The sequence below is a fragment of the Ambystoma mexicanum genome, chromosome 8 (assembly GCF_040938575.1).
Source record: "Ambystoma mexicanum isolate Mex_15411 chromosome 8, UKY_AmexF1_1, whole genome shotgun sequence".
In the NCBI taxonomy this organism is placed as follows: domain Eukaryota; kingdom Metazoa; phylum Chordata; class Amphibia; order Caudata; family Ambystomatidae; genus Ambystoma; species Ambystoma mexicanum.
The window spans coordinates 273706549-273728511 of NC_090929.1; the positions used below are offsets into that span (position 1 = coordinate 273706549).

At 51.0% G+C, this 21963-nt stretch overlaps 1 long non-coding RNA gene across 1 annotated transcript in view; it reads right to left on the reverse strand.

The window, feature by feature from the left end:
* Window positions 1-200: 200 nt before the first annotated feature.
* Window positions 201-21963, reverse strand: part of LOC138473570 (uncharacterized) — a 439138-nt gene continuing 417375 nt past the window's right edge. The window contains exon 3 of the long non-coding RNA XR_011268787.1: window positions 201-665. This is a non-coding gene — a long non-coding RNA (uncharacterized lncRNA). The remainder of the gene's footprint in view (window positions 666-21963) is intronic.

Below are 21963 nucleotides of genomic sequence, written 5' to 3' on the forward strand. Positions count from 1 at the left end.
GGGGGTTGGGGGGAGGGGTGTGTGGGGGATGTGAGGGGGGAGGGATGTGTGGGGGTGTTGGGGGAGGTGGGAGGGAGGGGTTTGTGGGGGTGGAGGGTTCATTCACAATGTCAATACCATCTGTACAATACACCCGCTGTGTAGAAAAAGAACACATGACTAGACATTGCTTCTTCGGTGTGTGTCAATTTATTGCATGACAGTGCACAGTGCCCATATACCCCACACCCAGTGCCCAGAGCCCAACATACATAGCTCCCTCAGCATCCCAGTGCATCAGAATGAATGGTCTATGACTGATTGGCGAACAGCACGTCTCTCAAGTGTATTGCGACTTGGCCGATGTCCAACATCTACTCCTTCCTCATCTTCAACTTCACCTGGTGGTGTCTGGTCCATCTCAGGTGGCAGAGGTACGTTCCGCCGGATGTACATGTTGTGCAGCATGGCACATACCATGATGATCTTGCCCACCTTCTCAGGCCTGTAAATGAGGGCGACACCCGACCTGCTGAGGTAGCAAAAACGTGACTTCAACAGGCCAAAGGTCTGCTCTATTACCACATGAGTGCATGTATGGGCACGATTGAAGTCCTCTTCGTGCCTGTGCTGTGGATCCTTGACAGGGGTGAGGAGCCACGTCTTCAGGGGATAGCCAGCATCACCTGCAAGGGAGCACAATAAGGTATGTGTAAGGGTATTTCTCAATTTACATTTGTGCTCGGCCTATACATCGTTCATGCTCACATGCAGTATTTCGTCAATGGCAGCTATTGACTTCACATCTGCACAACTATCTGCCCTGTACACTACTTGGCAATCCATGGTGCTGGTCTTGGGTGACGTACACGACTTAGGGGCCTTGACATTGGAATCACCAGCCACCCAGATGGAGTGACAAGGTGTCACGGATGGCAATGTGTTGAGAGAGGTACAGGACACCCAGGAAGGGTTTTGGGTGGTTGTGCCGAAGTAAGGTGGACAGATAAGTACACACACAGTTGAAAGTAATGAGAACAACGAGTAGGCAAGTGTAGCAATGTATAAGGTACAACAGAATGGATTCCCTCTTGGGGTGTATGCAGATATAGGAAAAGAGTATTCCACGGACCTTAGGAAAAACTCTATCCTTCTACACAGTTTGTTATAACAGAGGCCCACGCTGTTTGCTCATGGCTTGGAACAACAGCTATGGGTGTCTGTAAACGCAGAAACGAGACAAGGGAAGGGGCAGAGGTTGCCTGATGGAAACCAACAGACAAGCTCTGTACAAAGGGGTCTACAAACAGTACAAGAGAAGACACTAACAGACAAATCCAGGAAAAAGGAAGTTGATAAGCAAACTAGCAGAAGGAAATGAAGGGAAAGCTGTATAACAGGATTGGATAGGGATAAAGAACAGAGGGTTGAAAACAAGTAAGAAAGCAAGGGAGCAGCAGTCAGGAAACAGGGAGACTACAATAATTGAAAGTAAATAATGTAGGTAAACTGTTGTGGATAGCAGAGGACGGTAGGGTACAAGGTAGAGAGCTCAGAGGAGCAGGAAAGCAATGAGCAAGCCCAAAGGAGCAGGGCTGTAAGGAAGGGAGCCCAGAGGGAAAGGGCTTAGGGCAGCGGAGTAAAGCAGGCTGCACGGCAATGAGCCCAGAAGGGCCGGGCAGCAAGGAGTGAGCCCAGGGGAGCAGGGCTGCTGACTGTAGAAGTCTGCAGAGGACTGTAGAGGGCTGCTAGGCTGGGAACCCAGCGGACAAAGGCTGCAGGTAGCAAGCAGCGGAGCGTGATTGGCTGCAAGGTAGGAAGCCCCGAGGACAAGGGCTGTTGACAGCGGAGAGAAGCAGGCTGTGCGGCAAGGAGCCAGAAGGGCCTGGCAGCAAGGAGTAAGCCCCAGAGAAGCAGGGCTGTGAGGCAGGGAGCCCAAAAGGCTAGGGCTGTAGGCAGCAGGGTGTAGCAGGCTGCAAGGCAGGAAGCCCTTCGGACGAAGGCTGTGGTTGAAGGCAGTGGAGCGTGATCGGCTGCAAGGTAGGAGCCTGGAAGACCAGGGCGGAAGGTAGCAGCTAAGCGTGATCGGCTGCAAGGCAGAAGCCCGGAAGGGCAAAGGCGGAGGCTGGAAAGCAGCAGAGCGTGATCGGCTGTAATGTAGAGAGCCCGGCAGGGCACTGGTGGAGGCTGGAAAGCAGCGGAGCGTGATCGGCTGCAATGTAGAGAGCCCGGCAGGGCACTGGAGGAGGCTGGATAGCAGCAGAGCGTGATCGGCTGCAATGTAGAGAGCCCGGCAGGGCACTGGAGCCAAAGCAGGAGTAAGGAGGAACCGCATACAAAGATCCGTAGCTCGAATCAAAAAGGTGCTGGAAGGACTCTTAATGCAAGAGACTGAGCTCCTGCAGGCAGCAGCTTTTATACTGCCCAACCCAGCACAGAGGCAGGTTAATTGCTCGCACCTGGATCAGCACACCTGCATACAATCGGCCACCTCCCCCTCTGGTCCTGAGCTGGTGGAAGCAGAGCAGATCCCTAGGGCTTCTGGGGATTGTAGTTCCGAAGATGACGCATAGGAATGGCCAGGGATAGATGGTTATAGCTAAGTGCATTGTGGTAAGTGTAGTTTGTTGGGAAAAATAGAAAAGCACCAAAGTCTCGCAAATGGGAAATAAGGTCCATATTGATCGCCAATGTATGCGCCCATGGCGCAGGCATGACAGTATGCCCCTCTCCAGGCCCCTCTCCAGGCTCCCTGAAGGTTGACCAACAAGAAGAATGTCTGTCACACTGTGAAAGAGTCTTATTCCAAAAAGGCACATCATGAGGCACCAAAAACTGTTTAAGGTTGCTAGGTGGGAGTCTTGAAGGACGGAGACAGTATCAATGTTCTGAACCTTTGAGGTAGAATTCAGAAAAGACAAAGGCCCTCATTACGACCCTGGCGGAAAGCGACTGACCGGAGCGCCACAGCGTAAATAGCGTTTCCGCCATTGCACGAAGGAGCAAAGTGCGGCCCATTCCGACCCATCGGGCACGAGCACCACGCCACGGCGGAAGTGCAAAGTCCCTGATGGCGGAAATGACCCCAAAACGGCCCACACCGCCGCCGTACGGCGCCCTAGGTGCAATACCGCCACCCCTCTTAGCGGTCACCGCTGTGTGCGCCTACCGGAAAGTACGGTGACCGGAAATATACGGAAACGGAAGTTAAAACATGGGCCCGGAACGGGAAACATCCCGGCGTACACCTATAAAAACACTAAAACCACACAACCACTAAAATCACTACCCTGAAACACACCCCAACCCGTCAACCACCCTAGCGAAACCAAGAAAAATGGGAAAAGTAGCGAAGAAAGCGTGCGACCGCAAGCGGCAGGTCCACTTCTCCCGTGAGGAACTCACCGTGCTAACAGAGACCCTCCAGGAGAATGCTGCCGTCGTCTTCTGCACGCAAATGACCAGGACGGCACTTGCAAACAAGAAGGCCATATGGGCTCTGGTGGCACAGCGGGTAAGTGCGGTGGGGACCGCACCCCGCACCCCACAGCAATGCCGCAAGCGATGGGACGACCTGCGGATACGCGTCCGCAGCATACTCTCTGCCAACCGCAACATTGCCACAGCCACCGGGGGAGGTCCTGAATCACCCATCAAGTTGACCCCCTGGGAAGAAATCTGTGCCTCCACCATCGGAATGGAGAGCATAGAGGGAGTCGGAGGGATGGAGAAAGGAGTGCAGACATCCGAAGATTCAGGTAGGTGGGCCAGATAAAACAATGCCAAATCCACACAGTCCATCCATGTGAAGTACCATGCGTCCACATAGTGCAACAGAAACACATGTCCAGGAGAACGTCCACACACATCGGCCTGATAGCGCACGTTAAAACCCACAATAAATACATAAATAATTAAAAACCCCTAATACACGCACTACACGTGCAGCAGGCACACCCTAACTGCAGGCTGCCAAACAACTGCACCCTCACTCCACACACAAATCAAAGCACCTCCAAGGCCCCGACCCAAATCACCCTCAGGTACCACCCCAAAGCATGTGATACAATGCCATTCCAATTCCCACAGACCCATCAATAACCCTCGCCCTCCTTTACTCCACCACAGGGTCCGATCCAAACGACGAGCTACAGGACACCCCTACCAGCACACCTGCAAAGAGGGCCAAGACCAACGGCCAGAGACCCTCCACCTCAGCTGCACGCATCAAGACACGGCAGCAGCACAAATCAGGTGGCAGCACAGAGGAGGGAACATCAACAGGCACCTCAGCAGCCAGCATGCCCACAACACCACCACCACAGGTCCCCCCAATGGATGCCACAGAAGGCACTGCCTCTGGTGGCAGCAGCACCATAGGTGAGACCCCATTGATAGCAGCATGCTCGGACACAGAAAACGGGGATGCCGAAGTCAGATCCATCCATGACCTGTCCCAATCCCCCTGTCTGTCCCATCCCGTACAACATGAGGATACCACGCAGGGGCACCCACAAGACGACGACTGGCCATCCCCCACAAGCCCTGTGGCAAGGCAACATGAGGACAACAGCCCCTCTGTGACACCCCCGCAAATTGCCATGGCCCAGCAGAGGCAACAGTCCCTCGACCAGTTGATCGAACAACAGCAGCAACTGGCCACACTCCTCAAGGACCATGCCGATGAATGTGGGGGCACTAAGGCAGACATAGAAACATCAACTGAGACACTTAGGGCAGAAATGGAGAGAGGTACAGAGACGCTAAGGGCACAAATTGAGAGAAGCACCGAGAGCCTGAGGGGGGAACTGCATGCGACGTCCAAAGACGTATGTGCCGAACTTGCCGCAGTGCGCCGTGTGCTCACTGAGCTCTCGCAAACCCTTAGGGACATGCATGGACGTGAGCAGGCAGACACATCATCCGTTGCAAGTTCCGTCCAGGGCAGCCCCCAACGTAGATCTGGAAGGAACCTGCGCTCCACAGGCAGGGGTGCCCCTGATACCCGCAGAGGGGGCATGCAATAGCGACAGCCCACTGACAATGAGCATCTTTGGACACTGGTGTTCGGGGGGGAGGTAGGAGGGTGGAGGGGGTGTGTTGGGCTCACTTGGGTGGCGGGTCGATAGGGTGTTCAACATGATATCACATATGCCATAAAAAGTGCACGATCAACCAATGAGAAGTGTGGACATTGATCTTTGTGTACTAGGCCATCATAGGCGTACAGTCCATATTGTGCATGTCCCAGACACACGCAGTGCCACGAGTCCCGTGTCCATGTATCAGCCACCAGGCGTGAGTGCTAGAAGCATACATCAATGAGATGCTGACGAATGTCACGGGCCTCCGGTGCCTCGCAGACTCCATGAGGTGCTGCCACATCCCCACCCTCATCATGACCATCATCAGGTGCTTGCAGTTCTGCGTCAGGGGGCATGGGCACATTTCTACGTACGTACATGTTGTGGAGCATGACACATGCCATCACCATCTTTGCAACCTTCTCATGGCGGTACAGGAGTGCCCCGCCAGACCTGCTGAGGCAGCGGAAACGAGTCTTCAGTAGGCCGAATGCCTGTTCAATGACTACACGGGTACGTGAGTGGGCATGGTTGTAGTCCTCCTCATGCTGGTCCCGTGGGTTCCGGACTGGTGTGAGGAGCCATCTCTTCAGTGGATATCCAGCATCACCTGTATGTGGACGAGAAACGTATGATGTGGAATGCCATTGATACGTACGCACACCCCCCCCCCCTTCCTGGCAGGTCATTGCCAATTCACATACCCCACATCATCATGCATGTAATGAGACTCACCGAGTAGCCAGGATCTGTTCCCTGCGTGTCGCTCCATGTAGAGTGGTATTGTAGAGTTCCTCAAGACCATAGAATCATGGGTTGATCCAGGGAATCGGGCACAACAATGTGTAATGATCCTGTTGGAGTCACACACCATCTGTACATTCAGGGAATGAAATTGTTTTCGGTTGCGGTACTGGGCCTCCATGGCATGTGGGACGACCAATTCAACATGGGTGCAGTCGATGGCACCAATGCAACCCGGTATGCCGGCAAGTGCATGGAATCCCACTTTTGTGTTGGTTATTTCCTGCTCCGAGCGTGGTAGAGAGATGTAGTCGTCTGCGTGCTGCAGGAGGGCATCGAGCACTTGCAATAGTGTCCGTGAGAACAGTGGCTGAGAAATGCCATGCAACTGTCCGACTGTGTGCTGGTAGGTGCCTGTGGCCAGGAAGTGTAGTACAGACACCACCTTCAGTAGGGGTGGGATGGCGGTTGGGCTATCTATCATGCTGACAAGGTCAGCCTGTGTCATGTCCACAATGGCGGCTATGGTGTCCCGGTCCAGACGGTAGAGGGTGTGGATCTGCTCATCAGTGAGGTTGAACGGATGTGCTCGGAGGCGTGGGATTGCGGGCTGCCTGCGTGGTGGTAGTGGCTGTGCTGGTGGGCCTTGCTGGCCCTGCCTTGGCCTCCTCCTCCTCCTGCGTCTCCTCCGTGCGGCTGGTTGTAGTTGGTGTTCGTCTTCTTCTTGGAGTCGGAGCACTTGCAGTGCTATCAGGTCCCCCAGGGCCAACATCGCGAGTCCTGCCGGTAGCATTTCGGTGTGGTTGTGGGAGGAGACTGGCTGTGCAATTTATGTGTTTTCAGGCTGTATGGCCTCCACCTGTGGTGATTGATTCCACCTGTGCAAACTGCTCTCCCCTTTGGCCGAGCACGTCCCGCGCACAACGCTGCAATTCGGGGAATTGTATCTTGCTATTGCAATCATGTATTTGTACCCGATGGCCGTGTAAGATTGGTTGATATGTTCATTCTGCTGTGGTCCCATTGTTTCACATACTATCTGTGCAGTCGCGAACAGACTTGTGAGGGGTCAGTGGAACGTAGTACTCGAGTAACGGTGGGCCCTCATGCATCACTGTACCGAGTTGCAACGACGGGCGGGGCGTCCCATTCGTGGGTGAAGGCAGTTGCCATTTTCACACACAGCCGCACTCGATGGAATAATTAGTGATTTCAAACGGCCACAGATGCCTTTTCGACGTGATGTTGCAAATGAGGAATTCGAAGGGCGGCGCTTTCGGTTTCCAGCTAGCGGCGAGGAGATGCCCACAGGTCTGACTGCAAATATAACGTTCTATTGTTCTATGTCCTTGAGACAGGGCCCATGGCGAGGGAGCAATGATTGATATGAATAGTTTGGGATGCGCAATAGCTACGTGGGCGATGAGGCCGTCCGTTCCCAAATACATGTTACTTCACAACACTGGAATTACGGGCTGGGGCACTGTGGATTTAGCAGGCTGCATAACGCACAGACTCAATGGATGTTTCTAATGTTATGTGAGTAATTATTCAGGCGTTTTGATCCCGGGATGAGGGAATGATGGATGGATGCATGGGCAGGTGATTTGATACAGAGTTTGCCATGTACAGGGCTTCTTGGGATCTATCCGCCTCCCCTACGCTATGTGATGCAGGGCTGCCATAGTGGGACCATCGTCCATCTGGCCTTGTTGAGCCCTCCCTGTCTCGAGGCGCCCTCAGACACTTGTGTCCATGCACGTTAACATTCCCATCTGATGGAATCTGTTTTGACAGACGCATGCACAGGTACACTCGTTTGTGATGGTGTTTGCACCTCGATATAGATGGTTATGAGTCGCAAGTGGTTTTGGGGTGGTGATGATCCTTTTGAGTGGGCTAGCATGCATATGGCTGTGGATTTCGTGTGATCATTGAAGTGAGTTGTTGGAATGTAGTTCTGATGGCCATTCTGTTCTTTTTCTTTTCTTTTGGTTGACAGGTATCTCCTCCCCTTTTGCCACTGCCATCTGTATGCCACTCCTGCAGATGGATTTTACTCCCGACACCTGCTGCTTCGTGTTAATCAGTGGAGCAGCATTACGATCTTATGGGACGATCGCCAATGGCCCACATGCCCTTACGCAGTACTGGTGGCTCGGAGCAACATTTCGGCCTTTCAGCTGGACTAGTGCCTCCCCATTGGGACGGCCCTGCGGTTCTGTGCGCTTCCATGTTGCCTTTTCGTACGTGAATGTGGCTCTGTGTACCATGGGGGAACAGGGCGACACACAGGTAGTGGCTGGTCATTTCTTGCGGAAGCAGCCCACAATGGTGATTAGTGTTTTGGAGTTCATGGCCTGATGGCTGTATGGGCTTGGTGATTTTGATGTGCATAAAATTTCTATTCTGATTTGGCCCGTGTAGCGTTTTTCTTTGCAAGTGATGTGGCATATGCCTATTTGGGGGGCGATGTATTGTGAGGAGATCTGCATTGGGTTCCAGCTTCGGGGTTTAGTTGCGTGGTACTGTGCTGGGCGCGTTTGCCTACGAAGCCCAGTGAGGTCAGGGATGGGGGCTGCCAATATGACTGTTTGAATGTTGTCATGCTCAGGGGCGGGGGATTGGGTTTTGTGTAACAGATGCCGGTCAGCCAGGTGGACTGGTGGAATGATGTGATTTTCGGAATATTGCTGGTCACAGGTGCCTGTGTTTGCGTGCGTTTCTTGGTGGGGGACTGTGGTCATGTCCATTGGGATGGCTTCTGTATTCGTGCCATCTGTGCCCTGCAGCTCCCATTGGCCCCTCTTGTGTTTCTTTTGTTCGTTGCCATGCATGGGTGACTTGTACATTTCAATGGTTGCATTGTGGCTTCATTGCACCTACGGGGAGTTGTACTTTGTGGGCAGGGAGCGGTGTACAGGCACTCAGTGGGGCCGTTTACGGTTGATTCGCGATGCCGTACTTCTCGCCATGGCGGAATGGTACATTACGCCATGCCTGATGGCGTTAGGTACATGTCCGCTAGGGTCGGAATTGGCGTACCGTTGCGCCATGGTGGTGTTTGCGGTTTGGCATCGCGCGCGCACGCGTGCTTGGTGCAGTTAGCGTTGGCGTGCACTACGGTGTCGCTAATGGCTTCGTACTTTGCGGTGACGGGTCATAGTCGCACCGAGCGCTATTCGATGGCGGTATTGCATTTCCGCCATCGTTTTTCGATTTCCGCCAGGGTCGTAATGAGGGCCAAAGTCTTTGGAGCACAAAACCCAACAGTGTGTTCAGAGGAACTGTGAAAGACTGCTGCAGGCTCCATGGCAAATCTTGCTTTGAAAGGCAACAGTAAGGTGTTGGAAGGTGGAGCCAGAGGTACAGCAGAGTTGGTTGTTCTAGGAAGGTTTTCCAAGGCATCAGACGCAGCAATGGCAAAATCAAGATTAGCCGCAGAAATTTCAGGAGTCACAGTGGCGGGTTTTCCATGATTAGTAGAAAGTTCAGAAACCACTGCAGCAGGGAGATCATGAATGGCTGTAGATATTTCCGATGCTGTAGCAACTTAGAGTGTGGGTGCCGTAGAAGAACCAGCGGGCAGTGACGCACCTGAGACTGACAGAGTAGAGTCTGGTAGTTCTAGTGCTGCAGAGGCACCAGCAGGAACAACCGGAACTGTAGTCCTAAAAGAAAAGTTGTTATCTGACTTAGCAACCGGTTCTGTCCTTGCAAGCAGAAAGGAAGGGGGTGCTTCTACTGCAGAAAGAGTGATGTGAAATGCTGAAACAGTAGCAGATTTAGAGGTATTAGCAGGAGGAGCATCAGAGATTGGGCTAGCAGATACAGTAACAGGCAGTATGACAGATGTGGGGTCAGGATAGGGTAAGCGTTCTGAAGGCTGATCTTCAAAGTCTGGTGTGCTCAGATTGCTAAGTGAGACAGGGGTATAAAAACCCTTAGAAGCATAGTACATTTCTGATTTGATCACTTCAGAAGAGGCTGTAAGTGTGAGTAAAGGACAGTAGTCGGAGGTAATAGCGGAAGAATCCTTTGACTCAGAAGGATATCTAATCAGAAGATTACATTTGTGTTGTGGTGTAATGACAGTGTGAGTGATTTGGCCCACCGAAGGAGGTAATTCTTTACTGTCTGTACAACGACCTGAGTTACTGTGGCTGGAAAGTGAAAGAGCTGTGTCAGACTTAAGAAGGGATGCATATGCTAAATTTAGGTCTTCCATCTTCTTGGTATAAGTCTGTATTCTTTTCTGTGTGGCAATTCCAGGCCTTATCATGTCGATCTCTAAAGACAGAATATCAGGTGTAAGACATAGTGTCAGAAGGTCTGGGATATTGTGTCCCTTCATTACATTTTTACTATGTATATAAACAAAGTTATCATAGAGATCTTCGGTCTGTCTTTTAAGGCGTAGGAGTTGTTCTTGAAGCAGGTATGTTTCATTAGCCTGATCTAAAGCTTCAGAATCTGGTGTAGCAGAAAATTTGGTTGTAGCAATAGGAAGACTGACCTTAAGGTTATTATGGTTAGTAGATACTGAGGAAGTATTAAGACAACCGATGGTCAGTATTGGTCTATTGTACCCAGGACCAGGTGGACTAACCTCAGGACACTTAATGTCATGTCCTATCAAATGAGGGTTTCCAGCAGTCTGGGGAGCTTGCCAAGCTGATCTTGAACAATTCACTGTAGCAACAGCGTACTCTGGTTTAGAGTCTCCCACAATGAGTGCTATATCCTTGGCTGTAGCGGTGTTAGAAGAAATGTCAGAAGACGCAGGAGTGTTTTTGTTTGATGTCTTTAGAGAAACTATAAATTTTTGCAAAGGTTTCTTAACCCGAAAGGAAAGCATCCTTGGGTTATGTGTGCCTTTCCTGCCTTAGGAACAAGAACTTTTTTGCTCTTGCATTTTGTCACGGATGGCACTCTGTTAAGAGAGGCACAGGACACCCAAGAAGGGTTTTGGGTGGTTGTGCCGAAGTAAGGTGGACAGATAAGTACACACACAGCTGAAAGTAATGGGAACGAAGAGTAGGCTAGTGTAGCAAGGAATAAGGTACAACAGAATGAATTCCCTCTTGGGGTGTATGCAGATATAGGAAAAGAGTATTCCACGGACCTTAGGAAAAACTCTAGCCTTCTGCCCAGTTTGCTATAACAGAGGCCGACGCTGTTTGCTCATGGCTTGGAACAACAGCTACGGGTGTCTGTAAATGCAGAAACGAGACAAGGGAAGGGGCAGAGGTTGCCTGACGGAAACCAACAGACAAGCTCTGTACAAAGGGGTCTACAAACAGTACACGAGAAGACACTAACAGACAAATCCAGGAAAAAGGAAGTTGATAAGCAAACTAGCAGAAGGAAATGAAGGGAAAGCCGTATAACAGGATTGGATAGGGATAAAGAACAGAGGGTTGAAAACAAGTAAGAAAGCAAGGGAGCAGCAGTCAGGAAACAAGGAGACTGCAATAACTGAAAGTAAATAATGTAGGTAAACTGTTGTGGATAGCAGAGGACGGTAGGGTACAAGGTAGAGAGCTCAGAGGAGCAGGAAAGCAATGAGCAAGCCCAAAGGAGCAGGGCTGTAAGGAAGGGAGCCCAGAGGGAAAGGGCTTAGGGCAGCGGAGTAAAGCAGCCTGCACGGCAAGGAGCCCAGAAGGGCCGGGCAGCAAGGAGTGAGCCCAGGGGTGCAGGGCTGCTGACTGTAGAAGGCTGCAGAGGACTGTAGAGGGCTGCTAGGCTGGGAACCCAGCGGACAAAGGCTGCAGGTAGCAAGCAGCGGAGCGTGATCGGCTGCAAGTTAGGAAGCCCCGAGGACAAGGGCTGTTGACAGCGGAGAGAAGCAGGCTGCGCGGCAAGGAGCCAGAAGGGCCGGGCCGCAAAGAGTAAGCCCCAGAGAAGCAGGGCTGTGAGGCAGGGAGCCCAAAAGGCTAGGGCTGTAGGCAGCAGGGTGTAGCAGGCTGCAAGACAGGAAGCCCAGCAGACGAAGGCTGTGGTTGAAGGCAGTGGAGCGTGATCGGCTGCAAGGTAGGAGCCTGGAAGACCAGGGCAGAAGGTAGCAGCTGAGCGTGATTGGCTGCAAGGCAGAGGCCCGGAAGGGCAAAGGCAGAGGCTGGAAAGCAGCAGAGCGTGATCGGCTGTAATGTAGAGAGCCCGGCAGGGCACTGGAGGAGGCTGGAAAGCAGCGGAGCGTGATCGGCTGCAATGTAGAGAGCCCGGCAGGGCACTGGAGGAGGCTGGATAGCAGCAGAGCGTGATCGGCTGCAATGTAGAGAGCCCGACAGAGCATTGGAGCCAAAGCAGGAGTAAGGAAGAACCGCATAGAAAGATCCTTAACTCGAAGCAAAAAGGTGCTGGAAGGATTCTTAATGCAAGAGACTGAGCTCCTGCAGGCAGCAGCTTTTATACCGCCCAACCCAGCACAGAGGCAGGCTAATTGCTTGCACCTGGATCAGCACACCTGCATACAATCGGCCACCTCCCTCTCTGTTCCTGAGCTGGTGGAAGCAGAGCAGATCCCTAGGGCTTCTGGGGATTGTAGTTCCGAAGATGCCGAATAGGAATGGCCCGGAATAGATGGTTATAGCCAAGTGCATTGTGGTAAGTGTAGTTTGTTGGGAAAAATAGAAAAGCACCAATGTCTCGCAAATGGGAAATAAGGTCCATATTGATCGCCAATGTATGCGCCCATGGCGCAGGCATGACACAAGGTCCATGATGTACACACATGTGAGGGTTGTGTGGCAGGGGACGGGACCAAATGCATGTTGGGCAATGGTTGATGCATTAGGCTGACGGACTACATGATACTGCTTGTTTAGACAATGACGAATATGGATTATTGTAGACGCCATGCACGTGTCCCTCGACCTCTTCACACTAGTCACAATGGCACAATGTGATTGTTGGTAGTGTCCGCCAGTGTAGGGAAGAGTACCTTAGATGAAGCAGCCTGTCGACTTGCATGCTGATACTCATGTGCTGCTGACGATTCCCGCATCAATCGCACCCATGTAGGTGTTGCTCACTACTTGATGGGTTCAATTGGAAGCATCCTTGTCGCATGTGTTCTCCCATTTGTATTCATCTGCACATGTTGCCATGGTGTTATGCAGTGCTACTGTCGGGGAGGGGCAGTGACAGCGGAAATGCCTAAGGTGGAATTCATACTGCACACTCATGGATGCTTGACCTGCGAGGTGCATCGATGTGGTCATGTGTATTCAGCTTTGTGAACATGTGATGGTGCATTGTGGTGCTGAGGGTATGGTCAGGTGATGTCCAGTGGACTTGTTCAAGGGTGTGCGCTGATTGTGAGTCTGACTTTTACACATTGGTGTACAGCCAGAGTGCATCGGCCTCCATTGTCAGTGTCATGCATCTTATTTGGTTGATTATGGGCAAAGTGTTTGGCAGCATGGACAATGTCCAGACACCCCATTGAGGACACTCCCATGGCCCAGAGAGCAGACTGCTTGCGTATGCATGTATATCCCCCCAAAAAAACACTTTCCCATGGCCCAGAAAGCAGGCTGCTTGCGTATACATGTACATCCCACCCCCAAACACTCTCCCATGTCCCAGAGAGCAGACTCACCCAGCAGCCAGCCACGTTGTACGGCATCTCCTTCCATATAGCGGGGTAGTGAGGAGTTCCGCAGCACCATTGCATCATGCGTGGATCCTGGGTATCTGGCACAGCAATGTGTTATCATCTTGCTAGCATCACACACCATCTGCACATTGATGGAGTGGAATAGCTTCTGATTGCGGTACACCAACTCCAGGGCAAGTGGGACTACCAACTCCACGTGGGTGAAGTCGAGGGCACCAATTACATTGGGCATGCCTGCCAGTGCATGGAATGCCAATTTGGGGTCATTCGCCTCCTGTGGTGTCAGTGGTAGGGATATGTATGCCCTTGCGTGCTTTAGGAGTGCATCCAGCACTTGGTTTAGCACCCCGGAAAAACATGGTTGCGAGATTCCATGCAGCTGGCCCACTGTGTGCTGGTAGGTGCCTGTGGCCAGGAAGTGGAGCACATATGCCACCTTCAGCAGAGGGGGGATGGCAGTGCAGATGCTGATCAGGCTGACCAAGTCTTCATGTATTAGTTCCACTATGGTGGTGATGGTGTCTCTGTCCAGGCGGTACAGGGTGTGGATCTGTGCTGGGGTTAAGTTGAATGGATAGGCCCTTATACGAGGGATTGGTGGCTGCCTGCACTGGTGGGGTTTGCTGGGCCAGTCTCGCCCTTCTTCTCCACCTGCGTCTCCTTCATCTCCTTTGCCTGCTCAAAGAATAGCAGTGCAGGGATGTCCTCCAGCTCCAGTATGGCGAGTGCAAATGGTATCATTGTGGTCTTGGAAGGGGTGTGGTGTGTGGGTGTGTTCCTTTTGTGCAGGGACAGGCTCCATTGCCTCCACATGTGCTGATTGTGTGCACCTGTTGCATTTGGGAACATAGCAGTTTCCTATTAACGGGCGATCCGCAATGCCAGTATTGCTGGCATCATGGTGGCCCTTCTTACCGGCATCTGGATGCCGGCATGTGCATGTCCGTGCGACTCGTAATGTCTTCTTCCTTGCGGCATGCCGGTACTACGGGCACGGCCGTGCGTGCATGCGCGCATGCTGGTAAGGTGGTGCATGGCCACAGCAAGTCCCTGTCGATGCCGGTAGGACCGGCATTGCAGGTCATGATGGGCCAGTCCCGTTAACGATGCCGGTAATGCCTTACCGGTATAGTTATTACTGCACTGCCACCCTTGTAATGAGGCCCAATGTATAATGTACTGCTTGTGGGTGCGCAGGGAAAAGTGCTTCATAAAGTTTAAATGGTAAAAAAAAGAGGATCCTTTCCGATTGGGGAAAGAAGCCAACGCTGTATATTTAAGGAAAAAACAGAAGAAGGGTAGAGGCTCCATATATTGAGTGGGTCTGGGTCTCCAAGTGCAACGAAAAGTAGTAGCTTTTTGTTGTGTTTTTGAATTGTATTGGTGTGGACAAAGGTCTGTTTAGGTTGGTGGTATAGAATTTCTGTGAAGTTGTGTGAGGCGAGAGTGGCAACGATGAATGTGATAAGACAATGGGAGTGTGTTGGTGTGAGCTTTGATTGAGGGACGAACAATGGACGGGACAAGGGAAGGGGGATCGGGTAACGGCATTGGCATTGAAAAGGGGCAACAAGGATTACTCTATCAAGAGGTACTGCTGGTTCGGACTTGAGGTGATAGGAGCATTTTTGTGGTTAAAACAAGATGACTAAAAGAAACGGGGGGTGTTCAAAATGGCCCCCGTTACTGCATTAGAATACATGTGTGCTGCCCTACCATTATATAAAGAACAAATCTTGAAGCACTGCAAGGAGTGGGTGGCCAACACAAAGGGAGGACCGTTTCAATCCTTGACAGAGCAGAGGACTAATAACAAGGAGGTCCTTGGCCACATGTATATGTTCTTGGCCTCTAAATGCAAGGGGAAGACGTTGACAAATAGAAAAGAAGTGTTAGAGGTGTGGAAGACGGTAGAAGAGTTGGAGGAAGCAACCACAGAACAGACAAATACGTTAAGAAGACCCACAACAGCATGAGTCTCCACAGCCCCGCCCAGTGCGCAGACCCTTGGCCCAGTGACACCAGAGTCCACAGAGCAAATGTAATTAGGACCCATAAAAACACTGCTACAATAGCAGCATCAGAATCTAGAAACCCTACATACATCCCTCTCGCACTACAGTGCCCCCTCAGTACTCATCAGCTCATTATCAGAATTCCCTCAATCAGATGACATCTGTAGTTGTAAGAGAACAGGAGCACAAGGCCAAGATCAGAAGCCTCAAAGAGCGCTAGAGGAGGCATTGAAAATGACACAAGAGGAGTTGGCAAGATTGAGGATGGACAGAAGGGACGAACAGAAAGCACCAGGGGGCTGGATGAATGGAGAGCGGAGTACATATTGTTCCGGACTGACAGCACCGCCATTAGAGACGTACACATAGAGAAAGGGAATAGTGGAGTAGGGAGGCAGTGAGTGGGAAGTTTGGACTATGGAACAGTGAGGTCCGAGGATGAGAGGGGAGGGGACGTAGTAGACGAAGAATGGGACACAGTAGACGAAGTGGGAAATGGGGAGGCCCTGTCCATGATATCACCCAGAGTGGAGCGCATATGAGGAGCCAGGCTGAGTCAAAGGTATGGCCGTATTGCAGTGGCAAAGGGAGACTGGGACAGTGGAGGAAGATAAAGAAGGTGACAGGGATGCAGTTCCCCTTATTGCATAAAGGACCGGGAAGGGCTCAGTATAGTTTATGGCCACATATGGATAAGAATAACCTAATTAAAGCTCTGGCGTCTCTCACTGCCGGGGCGGGGATGTGAATTTATGCATTAAAAAACAAACTGCTGCTATTGCGATGGCTATGGGCGATTTGAAAAGTTTATTCTTTGATATACTAGGCGACCAGGCTGACGACATCTAGGTGAAAGCGGGATGTCACTGTGTGCAATTTGGGGGATGAAATTCATGATGGTGCCCATTTTTATGACATCAGGGCACAGGTATGGGCAGCTTTAGATTATGCCAACTCCGATACCCCTAATCTCCAGTCCATCATGCAGCGCATGATGGGATATGATGAAGACCCCGCCTAGTATATTTTACAGACACAAGAGATATGGAGGAAAGAAAAAGACGAATCCTGGGGTCGGTCCATCCCATTCTTCTATTTTGTGGTCAAGAAGGGGCTCCCCAAAGAGGTACAGAAAGCACTTGATAAGATTGTGGGGATAACGGCAAATTGGTGAGTGGAAATACAGTCTATAATTATACATCACTGTAAACGGTTTAAAGAAAAAGAGAAGGAAATGGCCTAACGATTTCAGCCAGAGGAAGAAAAACTGGTACAAAAGAAGTCAGCAAAGAACATGCCGAGCAGGGATTGCAAGGGTGTCCCCCGTTCCCCATGTTTGGGCACAGAAATAGAAGAAAAAAAAAAGCGATAAAGAAGGGACCCTGCAGTGTCAGCTCTCACCCACGTTAGAGGGATGGAAGTGACGCCACAGGGAGTACAGGACAAGCGGCAGAAGCCAGCAAAAAGGTAAGTAGGGGGGAGTTTGGTCTATGGTTGCTTACGTGACATGATTTTAGGTTGTATTACCAAAGTAAAAACTGATTTTCAGGGAAATCGACAATGGTAATTTCCGCTGCAATTATTTCTACTTTGGTAAAACAACCAAATACCAAATCCCCAGCAGCCAAGCGGCGTATGCCACTCATCCTGCCCCACCACAGGCGCTTAAAATCCCGAACAGTAAAGCAGTTCCCAATGACACTGTCAGACATTATAAAGGGTGCGATGCTGGTAATGCATCGGAGGGACAAGGCCGCTGTATCCTTGTCCTTTACTGCCTTTTATTGTGTGTTCTGTCGTGTTTTCCGTGCAGGACTTCATGTGGGACTCCTGGCGGTACAGCTCTCTCTTTTGGTTTGGTGTACAGACCCATAGGATACCATTATGGCACCCATGGGTGGGGGTACATCCCTGTGCCCCTAGTGTATGTTTTTGGTCACCTGTGTGTGGCCCACAGAGCAGGGTATGGGCCGGTGGCAGCTCCATGCTGAATTTGACAGGTGCTCTGAGTATCCTCCATTTTGGGATACCCATGCCCTGCCATTGGAATCAGTTGATTCCAGATATGAAACAAGATGGCCCCTGTGGCCTCTTGCTTTCTATTGCCTGTTACCTTGTTTTCCCAAGGTCCTGGGAAGCCCTGACTCTTTCCCTTTCCCCTGACTGGCTGTTGGGTGGAAGTTCCATATATGGTGTTGTTGTGAAGTCCAGGCCAGACTGCCTGGAGCCTTCCCAATGACTGTATGTTGTGGGTACACCCTGTGGGTGGGACCTGGGTGAATGGATTGTGTGACGAATACACATTCTGTGTTGTGGATGTCTAGTATCTGGTGTTTGACACAATGACTGAGACAGCCCTGCCCGAAACTGGTATGAATGCAGTGTGGAGTGTTGAATGGCTGGGTACTTGTCCCAATACACATAAAATGTAGTGAGTGTCTGGAGAGAAGTGAATGGCCTGAATGCACTATGCACCTGATTGGATGCCTGCCTGCATGAATGCCTTTTTGACCGATTGGTTGCCTGAGTGTGACCCAGCAGAATGAATGGGAGATCAACTAGTATATCTGGGGGCGTCTCACTGCTAGAATTCGTGTTCAGAATCTGAAGAGAAACTGGAGTCGAAACTGAAGCTTAACCTTGAAGCCCTGCTGGAAGAGAAGTTTTGATGCTGTTCTACTTCATCAATCTGAAAGCTGCTGTGTCTCCAAGGACTGACCCATAGAGGACCTGGTAAGGCGCCCTCTTCCCGAGCTACGAGGGACCATCGTGCACCAGCTGATCTTTGCCAAAGCTCCCTGGTAGACAGACCTACGACAGGCTTCCGACCGGAGACGGGGACCACCACGGAATCACAAGGAAAAGCGCCCGGACACTGTTGTCCACCACCGTCGACGGCTGCCGTCAACGACCACCCAAAGACCACAGAGACCATGACGACTCGCTGCCCTTGCTGGGCCACAGTTCTTCAAACTCTTTGCGGTCTGAACTATCGACATCGAGGTGCCCCGCACGCCTCATCCTTGCAGGACGTCTACGCTCCGTCGCCGACGAGCACTGCTAGGAACGAAGCTGCCACTCCACCGCTGTAGTTCACCCTTTTCATCGCCGGACGTTCGACCCGTGGCTCCTGCCTTATAGGGAGTGCACTTAAGAAGGGCCGTCGATTTCCCGACGAGGAACTCTACAACACCAGGTACTCTGGGCTTGCTGAACTATTGGAAAGATTCTTGTGAACAATATATGGACTGGGCTTGTGATATATCTTTATTTTACAGGTTGTCCAGGTGGGGGGATCTCCACACAGAATTGTGCGTAGTTGGTAGGGGTCAATATTCTGACCATTGTTCTAACCAGCTGCTTTCCTCCTATATCTATTGTTGGTTACTTTTATTCCTTGATCTGTGTGACATTTCACCAGAGTATAGTTGATGCACTTTAATGAGATCTGATAATAATTGTGGTACCACTTTAGAACTGTATATATTTGCCATTGTGGATTTTCTCAGCACAAAGTGAGTTATTGTGATAGTGTACATAACCTTGAATATTAATTATATAAAGACTGTGTTTTAACTAATACAGGATGTGGACATTCCTTTGTGGGGACGTGGAGACTACACTGCACTTAAGAACCAGCCTGCATCACCTCCTGAGAAGCTAGGCCTTGATTGCACGTCCATTGCTACCTTATGGAGAATCTTGGCTGAGGTCCTCTGTGCCTCTCCTCTAACATGTAGAGAGCAGAAGTACAGACCCCCCCCTCCAGTCTTTATACTGGTGGCAGCGGTGGGATGCTTATGGTTTTAAGAATCAGTGTATAACCATGCCACTTACAAAATATCTGCACTTTGTTAAATTGAGGTTTAGTTGTGTGCAAGATAACTGCATTACAAGCAATGGAGTCTATTGCAAATGGTAAATTGACTAGGATGAGCTTAGAGGCTCTCCAGAGTGCTTGTGAAGCCAGGGAGTTAGACTTTATGGATAAGTCTTGGGCTGAGCTGATAGCTGCCCTGGTGGACTACCAGACTGATGGTGAAACTCTTGATGAGGGGGGGAATGCAACCAATGAGGTCCCCGCCTCTGGGGTTGTCACTGAATATGATTCTGGGAATGCCACCATTCCTGCTGCCTCTGTTCCAAACCCCAGCACTGCCCTTCAGGGGGAAGCCCTGAAGATTGAACTTTTAAAATTGGAGCTACAACAGGAACAGTTAGCCTTTCAATACCAAAAGTTGGAAACAGAAGCTGAGTTGAAGGAAGAGGAGTTGGCACAGCAAGTGATACTCAAAGATAGGGACAGTGAGCACCAAAGAATCCAGCTAGAGAAAGCTAGAGTGGAGACTTCCGCTAAACCAGTTAAGAGTGGCAGGTCCCAAGCCACCAAGTTTATGAAAGATTTGGTTGGTGTGTTTGTGGAGGGTTCAGATATCCTCCAATGGATTGAAACGTTTGAAATGGCTTGTGCAATTCATGATGTTGATAAGAGGGATTGGGCTAAGTGCTTGTTAAGAAGAGTGCCTCAGAATGGATATGACTGTATTCTGAAACTGAGTGTGGAAGAAAGGGGTCAGTATGACTGCATGAAGTCTGCTTTGATTGCCAAGTTTGGCAAGACACCTACCCAATACCTTAAAAGGTTCAGGGGTTTTAAGAAAAGAAGAATGTATCTTGGATTGACTGGGTGAGTGCTGAGCACATCAACATGATGGGGTGGATTGATGGTTACAAAGTGAAAACGTTTGTTGAATTGTCTCACCTTTTGTTTTTTTAGCATTTTTCTGAAGCCTGTTCACCAGAGCTGCGTCAGTATGTTGCTGACCAGAACATTTTGGATCCCTTTCAACTGGCTAGGTTGGCTGACAAGTGGGTCTCCCACCGGGCGTCCCATAAGGACTCCAGTGGGAAGGACAAGTACAAAGAAAAGGGGACCTCTCAGAAAGTGGAGGAGTCCCAGAAGCAATCACAGTCGAATAAACCAAAACCTTCCTCTCCTAAAACCCAAAAATCTAGTGGGGTTAAGTCATCTGTGGGTGGGAATAAGAGAAGTGTCCACCTGCTGCAAAGCAGGCTCCCAGTGGTTTCAGTACCGTACCCCGCATTCCTGGCACTTGTTTGGAATGTGGGGCTCTGGATCACAAGAAGGGTGACTCCACGTGTAAAGGTAAGGCACTTGGAATACAGGCTGTCAACCTGATCTACCCTTACCCCATGTCTGAGGTGGAGGCCACCGTCCTGCCTTCTTCTACAGGAATCACCTTTGGTGCTCCTGTAGAGATTTCCTTACTGTCCCTTGGGGCCTGGGACCAGTACGCGGAAGTACTGGCGACTATCCCACAGAACACCCGTAGGTTTTTGAGAAGTGTCCTTTTGAATGGCCAGCCTTCTACTGGATTGAGAGACACTGGGGCAAGCATGACAGTGCTGGACATGCCTGCTCAAGCCAGAGGACTATGTAGGTGCTCCTCTGCGAACCACCAGGTTAGCTGGTGGGCCTCCTAAATGATTGCCTGTAGCCTTAGTCACTCTCATGATTGGAGACAAGACAGGAAAGCTTCCTGTCCTGGTTCAGGACAAGGTCCCTGCTAACATTTTGTTAGGTAATGATCTAGTAGAGTTGGGGTTGATCTCTGGTGGTCTCCCCATGACTGCTGCAGTCACTAGGTCACAGGTGACACAGGGTCTGGCTGTGAGTCAGGAACCCGAGCCTAAGGCGAGGCCTAAGGCAAGAAGACGGAAGAACAAGAAGGCCACCTCTGTGAAGGGGGAGCCTTCTCTTTCTGCTGTTCCTATAGCACCCATTGGGATCCATGCTCCAACTCAACTCCTGAGGGAGACGAGACAGAAGACTATCCTGTGGAAGAGGTTCTCAACCCAGAGGACCACCCCGACCTTCAATGCCTGTTGGCTGAAGGGGGACCCTCCCGGGCGGACTTCTGTAAGGGACAGAGAGAGTGCCACTCTCTCGAGGGCATGAGGAAACAGGCCCTTTCCCAGGCACAGGGAGAAGTGCCTAGGACATTCCAGATCTATTGGGAAGGTGAGTTCCTTGTTAGTGAGCCCACTAAGCTTGAAACTGGTGCCCTCAAGAGGTTGGTGGTACCCCAGGTTTACAGGCCCTTCCTGCTGCAGTTGGTGCATGAGTTGCCCTTAGCTGGTCATCTTGGTACCAAGAAGACTAAGCAGAGGTTCTCTGCCCATTTCTACTGGCCTCGGATGGGAGTAGAAGTGGAGTCCCACTGCAGGACCTGCCCAACTTGTCAGTTGTCAGGCAAGACTGGAGGCAGTGTCATTGCCCCACTGCAGCCATTGCCAGTGGTTGGAACCCCATTTGAGAGGGTGGGCATCAACATTGTCGGTCCCCTTGACCCTCCCACTTCAGGTGGACATCGGTTCATCCTGGTCTTGGTTTATCATGCCACCAGGTACCCTGAGGCTATACCCCTTTGGACTGTTACTGCCAAGGTGGTTGCCAGGGCTCTCCTGGGCATTTTTACCAGGGTTGGATTCCCTAAGG